The sequence below is a fragment of the Bos indicus genome, chromosome 8 (genome assembly GCF_029378745.1).
Source record: "Bos indicus isolate NIAB-ARS_2022 breed Sahiwal x Tharparkar chromosome 8, NIAB-ARS_B.indTharparkar_mat_pri_1.0, whole genome shotgun sequence".
Classification (NCBI taxonomy): domain Eukaryota; kingdom Metazoa; phylum Chordata; class Mammalia; order Artiodactyla; family Bovidae; genus Bos; species Bos indicus.
In genome coordinates this window covers 33,757,308-33,769,908 of record NC_091767.1, presented here as the reverse complement: position 1 = coordinate 33,769,908, position 12,601 = coordinate 33,757,308, and positions in this window count along the sequence as shown.

Below are 12,601 nucleotides of genomic sequence, written 5' to 3'. Positions count from 1 at the left end.
TATATGTGATTAAACATATATACATAATTTTACCAGATCCTAAATCATGTCTACATTCAGGATCATTAAAAAATAATGATAAAAGAGGAGGGGATGGTCCTAAGATGGCAGAGGAATAGGAAGGGGAGGCCACTTTCTCGCCCACAAATTCATCAAAAGAACATTTGAACGCTGAGTAAATTCCACAAAACAACTTCTGCATGCTGGCAGAGGTCATCAGGCACCCAGAAAAGCAGCCTATTGTCTTTGAAAGGAGGCAGGAAAAAATATAAAAGATAAAAAGAGAGACAAAAGAGGTAGGGACAGAGCTCCATCCTGGGAAGGGAGTCTTAAAAAAGAGAGAAATTTCCAAACACCAGGAAACACTCTCACTGCTGAGTCTGTGATAAGCCTTGGAACCACAGAGGACAACATAACTGGGAGGAAAAATAAATAATTAAAACCCACAGATTACGTGCCCAATGGTAACTCTCCCAGCAGAGAAGCAGTGCAGACGCCTGCATCTGCCACTAGCAAGCGGGGGCTGGGCAAGGAGGCAAGGGCTGCATAGCTTAGAGTAAGAACTGGGCCTGAATGCCCCGAGAGCAATATGAGGGAACTAACTTGATATAGCAAACCAGACTGTGGGATAGCTACCACTCGAAAAGAGGGTAAAGCGTCTGCCTACAATGCCTGACACTGAGCAGCTTAGACTTAAGAAGTGCATACAACCCAGAGCCGGCCTCAGACAGTTCCCGGCAGAGCAACCTAGAGCCTAAGCAATGTAGACATGGAAAGCACACACGTCACGAGCAGAGACAAACCCAGTGTGGCCAAGACACTGCGAGCACACACCAGCGTTATTTGTTTGCAGTTTCCCTCCCTCCCCACAGCACGACTGAACAAGTAAGCCTAAAAAAGTGTTCACCACCACCCCATTGTGTCAGGGTGGAAATTAGACACTGAAGAGACCAGCAGACAGAAGAAGCTAAACCAGAGGGAACCTCCTTGGAAGTGACAGGAGCAATAGATTAAAACCCTGTGCTTAGTACCGACTACATAGGAAGGGGACTATAGTTCTTGAGAAATATAAGCCAGATCAAGGAACTATCTGAAAATGAACTGACCCCACTGCCCACAACAACACCAGAGGAAGTCCTAGGTATATTTTTACTATCACTCTTTAATTTTTTATTTCTATTTTTAAGTCCTCTATTACTCCTTTAATTTTCATTTTTATAACCTACTATTACTTTGCAAAAGAAAAAAGAGAGACCCTATTTTTTAAAGCCAAATTCATATATATATATTTTGTTTTTTTATAATTTTTGTGACTTTTTTTTTCTTTAATATTGTGTTTTTGAAAATCCAACCTCTACTCTAGATTTTTAATCTTTGCTTTTTGGTATTTGTTATAAATTTTGTACCTTTAAGAACCCAATCTTCAGTACCCTTTTTTACTTGGGAGCGAGATACTGGCTTGACTGCTTGACTCTCTCCCTCTTTGGACTCTCCTTTTTCTCCACCAGCTCACCTCTATCTCCTCCCTCCCCCTTCTCTTCTCTATCCAACTCTGTGAATCTCTTTGTATGTTCCAGACGGTGGAGAACACTTAGGAAACTGATTACTGGCTGGATCTGTCTCTCTCCTTTTGATTCCCCCCTTTATCCTCCTGGTCACATCTGTCTCCCTCCTCCCTCTTCTCTTCTCTGTGTAACTCCATGAAATCTCTGAGTGGTCCAGACTGTGGAGCACACATAAGGAAGTGATTACTGGCTAGCTTGCTCTCTCCTCTTTTGATTCCACCTCATCTCATCCTGGTCACCTCTATCTCCCGCCTCCCTCTTCTCTTCTTCATGTAACTCTGTGAATCTCTCTGGGTATCCCTCACTGTGGAGAAACTTTTCATCTTTAACCTAGTTGTTTTATCAACGATGCTATATAGATGGAGAAGTCTTGAGGCTACAGTAAAAATAAGACTGAACACCAGAAGCAGGAGGCTTAAGTTCAAATCCTGAGAATACCATAGAACTCCTGACTTCAGGGAACTTTAATCGCCAAGAGCTCATCAAATGCCTCCATACCTACACTGAACCAAGCACCACCCATGGGCCAACAAGTTTCAGAGCAAGACATATCATGCAAATTCTCCAGCAACACAGGAACGTAGCCCTGAACTTCAATATACAGGCTGCCCAAAGTCACTCCAAACCCATTGACATCTCATAACTCATTACTGGACAATTTATTGCACTCCAGAAAGAATAAATCCAGCTCCACCTAACATAACACCAACACAAGCTTCCCTAACCAGGAAACCCAAGTCCAAGAAACCCAGAGAATCCAAAACAAGAAACCCAAGGCGAAACACCCCAAGACACATATTAATCAAATTAACAAAGATCAAACACAAAGAACAAATATTAAAAGCAGCAAGGGAAAAACAACAAATAACACACAAGAGGATTCCCATAATGATAACAGCTGAATTTTCAAAGAAACTCTTCAGGCCAGGAGGGAATGGCAGGACATACTTAAAGTGATGAACGAAAATAACCTACAGCCCAGATTACTGTACCCAGAAAAGATCTCATTCAAATATGAAGGACAAATCAAAAGCTTTACAGACAAACAAAAGCTGAAAGAATTCAGCACCACCAAACCAGCTCTCCAACAAATGCTAAAGAATCTTCTCTAGACAGGAAACACAAAAAGGGTTTATAAACTCGAACCCAAAGCAATAAAGTAAATGGCAATGGGATCATACTTATCAATAATTACCTTAAACATAAATGGGTTGAATACCCCAACCAAAAGACAAAGACTGGCTGAATGGATACAAAAACAAGACCCCTATATACATTGTCTACAAGAGACCCACCTCAAAACAAGGGATACATATAGACTGAAAGTGAAGGGCTGGAAAAAGATATTTCATGCAAATAGAGACCAAAAGAAAGCAGGAGTAGCAATTCTCATATCAGATAAAATAGACTTTAAGACAAAGGCTATGAAAAGTGACAAAGGACACTGCATAATGATCAAAGGATCAATCCAAGAAGAAGATATAACAATTTAAAATATATACGCACCCAACATAAGAGCATCACAATAACACAATAATAGTAGGAGACTTTAATACCTGACTCACACCTGTAGATAGATCAACTAAACAGAAAATTAGCAAGGAAACACAAACTTTAAATGATACAATAGACCAGTTAGACCTAATTGATATCTATAGGACATTTTACCACAAAACAATGAATTTCACCTTTTTCTCAAGTGCACACGGAACCTTCTCCAGGACAGATCACATCCTGAGCCATAAATCTAGCCTTGGTAAATTCAAAAAAATTGAAACCATTCCAAGCATCTTTTCTGACCACAGTGCAATAAGATTAGATCTCAATTACAGGAGAAAAACTATTAAAAATTCCAACATATGGATGCTGAACAACACGCTGCTGAATAATCAACAAATCACAGAAGAAATCAAAAAACAAATCAAAATATGTATAGAAATGAGTGAAAATGAAAACACAACAACCCAAAACCTGTGGGACACCGTAAAAGCAGTGCTGAGGGGAAGGTTCATAGCAATATAGGCATACCTCAAGAAACAAGAAAAAAGTCAAATAAATAACCTAACTCTACACCTAAAGCAACTATAAAAGGAAGAAATGAAGAACCCCAGGGTTAGTAGAAGGAAAGAAATCTTAAAAATTAGAGCAGAAATAAATGCAAAAGAAACAAAAGAGACCATAGCAAAAATCAACAAAGCCAAAAGCTGGTTCTTTGAAAGGATAAATAAAATTGACCAACCATTAGCCAGACTCATCAAGAAACAAAGGGAGAAAAATCAAATCAATAACATTAGAAATGAAAATGGAGAGATCACAACAGGCAACACAGAAATACAAAGGATCATAAGAGACCACTATCAGCAATTATATGCCAATATAATGGACAGCTTGGAAGAAGTGGACAAATTCTTAGAAAAGTACAACTTTCCAAAACTGGACCAGGAAGAAATAGAAACTCTTAACAGACCCATCACAAGCACAGAAATTGAAACAGTAATCAGAAATCCTCCAGCAAACAAAAGCCCAGGTCCAGACAGCTTCACAGCTGAATTCTACCAAAAATTTAGAGAAGAGCTAACACCTATCCTACTCAAACTCTTTCAGAAAATTGCAGAGGAAGGTAAACTTCCAAACTCATTCTATGAGGCCACCATCATCCTAATACCAAAACCAGAAAAGGTGCCACAAAAAAAAAAAAAAAAAGAAAAAAAGAAAACTACAGGCCAATACCACTGATGAACATAGATGCAAAAATCCTTAACAAAATTTTAGCAATCACAATCCAACAACACATTAAAAAGATCAGACATCATGATCAAGTGGGCTTTATCCCAGGGATGCAAGGATTCTTCAATATCTGGAAATCAATCAATGTAATACACCACATTAACAAATCAAAAAATAAAAGTCATATGATTATCTCAATAGATGCAGAGAAAGCCTTTGACAAAATTCAACAACTATTTATGATAAAAATTCTCCAGAAAGCAGCAATAGAAGGAATATACCCCAACATAATAAAAGCTATATATGGTAAACCCACAGCATACATTATCCTCAATGGTGAAAATTTGAAAGCATTTCCCCTAAAGTCAGGAACAAGACAAGGGTGCCCACTCTCACCACTACTATTCAACATAGTTTTGGAAGTTTTGGCCACAGCAATCAGAGCAGAAAAAGAAATAAAAGGAATCCAAATTGGAAAAGAAGAAGTAAAACTCTCACTGTTTGCAGATGACATGATCCTCTACATAGAAAACCCTAAAGACTCCACCAGAAAATTACTAGAGCTAATAAATGAATATAGTAAAGTTGCAGGATATAAAATCAACACACAGAAACCCCTTGCATTCCTATACACTAAAAATGAGAAAATAGAAAGAGAAATTAAGGAAATAATTCCATTCACCATTGCAACAGAAAGAATAAAATACTTGGGAATATATCTACCTAAAGAAACAAACCTAGATAGTATATTGAAAAGCAGAGATATTACTTTGCCAACAAAGGTCCATCTAGTCAAGGCTATGGTTTTGCCAGTGGTCATGTATGGATGTGAGAGTTGGACTGTGAAGAAAGCTGAGCACCAAAGAATTGTTGCTTTTGAACTGTGGTGTTAAAGAAGACTCTTGAGAGTCCCTTGGACTGCGAGGAGATCCAACCAGTCCATCCTAAAGGAGATCAGTCCTGGGTCTTCATTGGAAAGACTGATGCTAAAGCTGAAACTCCAATACTTGGCCACCTCATGCAAAGAGTTGACTCATTGGAAAAGACCCTGATGCTGGAAGGGATAGGGGGCATGAGGATAAGGGGACTACAGAGAACAAGATGGCTGGATGGCATCACCAACTCGAAGGACATGAGTTTGAGTGAACTCTGGGAGTTAGTGAGGGACAGGGAGGCCTGGCATGCTGTGATTCATGGGGTCGCAAAGAGTCAGACACAACTGAGCGACTGAACTGAACTGAAAGAAACAAAAGACCTATATATAGAAAACTATAAAACACTGGTGAAAGAAATCAAAGAGGACACTAATAGATGGAGAAATATACCCTGTTCATGGATTGGAAGAATCAATATAGTGAAAATGAGTATACTACCCAAAGCAATCTATAGATTCAATGCAATCCCTATCAAGCTACCAACGGTATTTTTCACAGTGCTAGAACAAATAATTTCACAATTTGTATGAAAACACAAAAAAACTTGAATAGCCAAAGCAATCTTGAGAAAGAAGAATGGAACTGGAGGAATCAACCTGCCTGACTTCAGCCTCTACTACAAAACCACAGTCATCAAGACAATATGGTACTGGAACAAAGACAGAAATATAGATCAATGGAAAAAAATAGAAAGCCCAGAGATAAACCCACGCACCTATGGACACCTTATCTTTGACAAAGGAGGCAAGAATATACAATGGAGAAAAGACAATCTCTTTAACAAGTGGTCCTGAGAAAACTGCTCAACCACTTGTTAAAGAATGAAACTAGAACAGTTTCTAACACCATACACAAAAATAAACTCAAAGTGGATTAAAGATCTAAACCTAAGATCAGAAACTATAAAACTCCCAGAGGAGAACATAGGCAAAACACTCTCTGACATAAATCACAGCAGGATCCTTTATGACCCACCTGCCAGAATGTTGGAAATAAAAGCAAAAATAAACAAATGGGACCTAATTAAAATTAAAAGCTTCTGCACAACAAAGGGAACTATAAGCAAGGTGAAAAGACAGCCTTCAGAATGGGAGAAAATAATAGCAAATGAAGCAATGAACAAAGAATTAATCTCAAAAATATACAAGCAACTCCTGCAGCTCAATTCCAGAAAAATTAATGACCCAATCAAAAAATGGGCCAAAGAACAAAATTTCTCCAAAGAAGACATACACATGGCTAACAAACACATAAAAAGATGCTCAACATCACTCATTATCAGAGAAATGTAAATCAAAACCACAATGAGGTACCATTTCATGCCAGCCAGAATGGCTGCAATCCAAAAGTCTACAAGCAATAAATGCTGGAGAGGGTGTGGAGAAAAGGGAACCCTCTTACACTGTTGGTGGGAATGCAAACCAGTACAGCCATTATGGAGATTCCTTAAAAAACTGGAAATAGAACTGCTATATGACCCAGCAATCCCACTGTTGGGCATACATACCGAGGAAACCAGAATCGAAAGAGACACATATACCCCAATGTTCATTGCAGCACTGTTTATAATAGCCAGGACATGGAAGCAACCTAGATGTCCATTGGTAGATGAATGGATAAGAAAGCTGTGGTGCATATACACAATGGAGTATTACTCAGCCATTAAAAAGAATACATTTGAGTCAGTTCTAATGAGGTGGATGAAACTGGAGCTGATTATACATAGTGAAATAAGCCAGAAAGAAAAACACCAATACAGTATACTAATGCATATATATGGAATTTAGAAAGATGGTAATGATAACCCTGTATACGAGACAGCAAAAGAAACACAGATGTATATAGAACAGTCTTTTGGACTCTGTGGAAGAGGGTGAGGGTAGGATTATTTGGGAGAATGGCATTGAAACGTGTATAATATCATATGTGAAATGAATCGCCAGTCCAGGTTTGATGTAGGATACAGGTAGCTTGGGGCTGGTGCACTGGGATGACCCAGAGGGATGGTATGGGGAGGGAAGTGGGAGCGGGGTTCAGGATGGGGAACATGTGTACACCCATGGCAGATTCGTGTTGATGTATGGCAAAACCAATACAATATTGTATACTGTATTTATGTTTTTCCTTCTGGCTTACTTCACTCTGTATAATAGGCTCCAGTTTCATCCACCTCATTAGAACTGATTCAAATGTATTCTTTTTAATGGCTGAGTAATACTCCATTGTGTATATGTACCACAGCTTTCTTATCCATTCATCTGCTGATGGACATCTAGGTTGCTTCCATGTCCTGGCTATTATAAACAGTGCTGCGATGAACATTGGGGTACACGTGTCTCTTTCCCTTCTGGTTTCCTCAGTGTGTATGCCCAGCAGTGGGACATGTAGAATATCATGTAAGAAACGAGTTGCCAGTCCAGGTTCGATGCGCGATACTGGATGCTTGGGGCTGGTGCACTGGGACGACCCAGAGGGATGGTGTGGGGAGGGAGGAGGGAGGAGGGTTCAAGATGGGGAACACATGTATGCCTGTGGCGGATTCATTTTGATATTTGGCAAAACTAATACAATTATGTAAAGTTTAAAAATAAAATAAAATTTAAAAGAAAAAAAAAATGTTGAGTGAAAAGGAAAGGCATAGAAACATACTGTGTGATTCATTTGTACAAAGTGCAAAATCAGAAAAAATAAACAACATATTGTGTTGGGATACGTAAAAAAAAAAATACAATATTGTAAAGCAATTAGCCTCCAATTTAAATAAATTTATATTAAAAATAATGATAAAAGAAGAAAATGCTTTGGAAACCATTTAAACTTATACTACAATAAGAGAACTCTGTATATTTGATAAATGATATTCATGTTTAAAAATAAAATGATTATAGTTAAAACTGATGAGAAATGATGGTGGCATAAGAAAAACTGTACTATACTGTAAGAAATTAAGGAAATAATATACTGTAAGAAAAACATTATATTAAAATAGACAAACAACTGACCAAAAAGTAAATTAGAAAAATAACTGACATATAAGGAATGTGAGAAAGAAATGACCAATCTAACACCAAACAATGCCTATAAGTTAAATGATACAAATATAAAGATGTGTAAAAAGATCTTTCAAATGCAGTAATAAATGCATGTGTTTTTTGCCCCCTTTGGATCATTGTCCTTTCACAAAACCACCTCATGTTCTGATTATAATGGAGGAAGACTTATATGGGTACAACACAAAGTAGCTGGAAAAAAAAAAAAAAAAACACAGCACAGCTATGCACATTACAATGACATGGGAGATGTAAATCTAAGCCTTTTACTGAACACAACAAGACTAGTGAGTGGAATTACAAGGAAACCTAGGTATTACAAAAGGCAAAATAAGGGAGAGCTTTGAGATTTTGTATAAACATTTAATCCAAATATGCATTTTGAAATGCATCTGTTGTTTTTGTTGGTTCTCCAACTCACCCAGAATTTTGCTGTTTCCTCTATTCTAATCTTTTCCAATGGACATTGATGCAAAGCCCAGTTACTGGACTAGACATAGAGAATAAAAGTAACACATGAGGTCATATCATTCTGACATTCTCTTGTATTGTAATACCTATGTAAAAGATCAATGCATTTAATTACTTATAGAAAATACCACTCAATGGGCTTTTTTTTTTTTTTTGGAAATTTAATCATATTCTGGAGGAATATAAGGGAAATCACAAGCTGGAAATCATAGTCAGCAGAACGAAAGTGTAGAGATCAGGAATATTAAATTAAGGTTAGAGGGAAGAAAGGGTAAGCATGAATCACTGCTGCTTTCTTGTATTTGGGATCATTCTGTATCTTAGGATAATAACTATTTGGCACATGACTCTCTTAGGAATCCTGGATCTAAGAATAAATATAGTCATACATGTATAAGCACACACATGTACACACACTAATGGAATGAGAGGCTTCTTTCATCTGATGGAATACTCACTCTAGCAGTATCCGAGTGAATACTAGCTTCCATGAGTGATTTCACCTCCCTTAGTGCAGGTAAAATGGATGCCAGATAAAAATAGGGACTTGTGTGGTGGCTGAGTGATTATGAGTCCACTTGCCAATGTAGGAGATATGGGTTCAATCTCTGGTCCAAAAACTAAGATCCCACATACCTAGTGGCAACTAAGCCTATGTGCCACAGCTACCAAAGCCTGCACACTCTAGAGCCTGTGCTCTGTAACTAGAGAGTACTCTCCACTTTGCACAACTAGAGAAATCTGGCATACAGCAATGAAGACCCAGCACAGCAAAAATAAAAAAAAAAAAAGAAGAAGAAACATACATAATACCTTACATGTCTCCTAAATTTCTTTGATGTACAGAATGTAAATGCTATAATGAAAAGTACCCAAATAGTATTTGTTAAGATATTAGAAAAGTAGCTATCCAGAGGGGGTGGGAAATATTTTGTGTAGAAATATAGTAGGAAACATTTAACTAAGCAAAAGTAAAAGCCTTCTTCACCCTGAAACTTCTCAGAGCAGGTGTGGGGCTAAAATCTGAGTCCACTGCTTTCACTGTCATTATCTTTCATACCAAACACTTCTCTGTTTAGTTCACAGGTTCCAAAAACTTAAATTTGAGACTCAAGTGGATCCAGTAATTTTGAGAAATGAGAGCCCCTTATCAGAAACAGCACAAATTGAGAGGAGCTGACAAGGGAAGGGGTATAAGCAAGGAGTTCATGAATAGAAAGTACAGAGATTAAGAGCATTGCCACTCAAGTCAAAAATATATTTATTCCAGTGTCATCTGACCCTATGTGTGTTAACTTTAATCAGTAAATTCCATAAGACCTAGTTTCCTCATCTTTAAAATATGACTGTTTAAAGGGTTAATATGAGTTTCTTTAATATTTCCATCACCATTCTGAAGGAGATCAGCCCTGGGATTTCTTTGGAAGGAATGATGCTAAAGCTGAAACTCCAGTACTTTGGCCATCTCATGCGAAGAGCTGACTCATTGGAGAAGACTCTGATGCTGGGAGGGATTGTGGGCAGGAGGAGAAGGGGACGACAGAGGATGAGATGGCTGGATGGCATCACTGACTCGATGGACGTGAGTCTGAGTGAACTCCGGGAGTTGCTGATGGACAGGGAGGCCTGGCGTGCTGTGATTCATGGGGTCACAAAGAGTTTGACACGACTGAGTGACTGATCTGATCTAATTTTGTTAATTTTTGTTAAGTATCCAACAATCCATCACTCTTTAAATGGGGTTGGCAGTTTCATTTCCAATCATAACTAATAGCTCTTTCACTAGTTTCCTTAAAATGATATCAAAGAAAAACAGACAGATTTTAGAAGAAACTAAGAGGTTTATATCCAAAGACATTGTATTAAAACAAACCCAAACCCAAAGTAATTGTTATTTTAATATTTTAATTTGTTTTCCCTGTTTCCTTTATTTTGTATGAAAGAACTTTTACTTGGTTCTAGTGGCACCATATTAATGAATGATCTTCAGACAGTATAGATTTTAAGGATCATTTCAAGTATGGCTTTCTCTACTAAAGTTTTCAATACCCTAGAGATTAACACACTGATGTCAATCTCTTCTCAGAATCTGAATCAATGAACAAAATTGTATTCTTTTGTCAGACTGATGATTTAATATGGAATATTTTATTCCTTAAAATTTCAATACTAGTGTCTATTTCCTAAGCTTATTTATATTCAAAACAATAATCTGAGAATAAAAATTTATGCCCTAAGAACTCTTCAATAACTGTAGGCAAGTGAAATGTATACTTAAGATTTACTGTTTAAACATACTTTAAGACAGAAAAGCTGTGTGTTAAAAAAAATTAAATGAAAACTAAAATTAAAGTTATCCTCTCCTATGATAATAAAATAGTGATTGTAATTATTGCTATGAAACAATATGAAATGATCTATAAGATCATTTAAATAAGTAGTTTATTTAAGTAATAAGTAGTTTAAATAAGTAGTTCTCCAGACTAATTATATATTAGAATCATTTGGGAAACTTTTCCAATAAGGTACTGCATAAACCCCACCCAAGAATAATAAATATGGTGGTGGAGCCTATTATCAATATTCTTAGATATCTTTCCAGATGTTATAATGTGCATAGATATTCCATCCACTGATCTTGTTAAATTAATTAAACAGAAGATCATCATACCGAGGTGATCGTAATACCTTACCTGCCTATGTAAGCAAACCCAAACCTAAGACTAAATAACTCAAGGTTAAACAATGGAAGAACAACTGGATCATACACAGCATATTTATTTCTAAATTAGGCAAACACTTAGGCTATAGCCAAATCAAATCATTTATTGCTTTAATTCCACCTTTTCTCTATAAAAGTCGTTCCCCTAAGTTCTTTAGGTTGAGTGTTTTTACCACTCTGATTTTTGTGCTCCTTGGTCCCAATCATTGTTTTCCTCAAACTCTTAAATTTATATGTGCCTCAATTTATCTTTTTTAAAGATCTAAACTGCTGGTCCCTATGAAACAAAGGCTTTCTTATAAAAATTTTGCATCATGAGAACTTTTGGAAATTTGATGTTAACTACTGTTCCTTCAGCCCCTTAAAAAATGAACCAAAACAAATTTACATCTACCCACAAGTCAAGCATATAACCAACACATACCTAGATACATTCTCATTCTTACATGCACACACACATAGTTTTGCATACAATGTAAAGGCATAACAATAATTCCTGAGGCCCATGTTAAGAAATAAACCTCTAAGAACAACACTTAAGTGCACTCAAGAGGAAGAGAAGCTATTGCCCTTTCAATGGATCTAGCAGCAATTTGTTCAGTCAATCAGTCATGTCTGATTGACTTTGGGATGCCGTGGAATGCAGCACATCAGGCTTCCCTGTCCATCATCAACTCCTAGAGCTTGCTCAAACTCATTTCCATCAAGTTGGTGATGCCATCCAACCATCTCATCCTCTGTCATCCTCTTCTCCTCCTGCCTTCAATTTTTTCCAGCATCAGGGTCTTTTCCAAGAAGTCAGTTCTTCGCATCAGGTGGCCAAAGTATTGGCGTTTCAGCTTCAGTCCTTGCAATGAATATTCAGGACTGATTTCCTTTAGGATAGATTGGTTGTGTCTCTTTGCAGTCCAAGGGACTGTCAAGAGACTTCTCCCACACCACAGTTCAAAAGCATTAATTCTTTTGCTCTCAGCTTTCTTTATAGTCCAATTCTCACATCCATACATGACTACTGGAAAAAACATAGCTTTGACTAGATGGACCTTGTTGGCAAGGTGATGTCTCTGCTGTCTAGGTTGGTCATAGCTTTTCTTCCAAGAAGCAAGCATCTTTTAATTTCATAGCTGCACA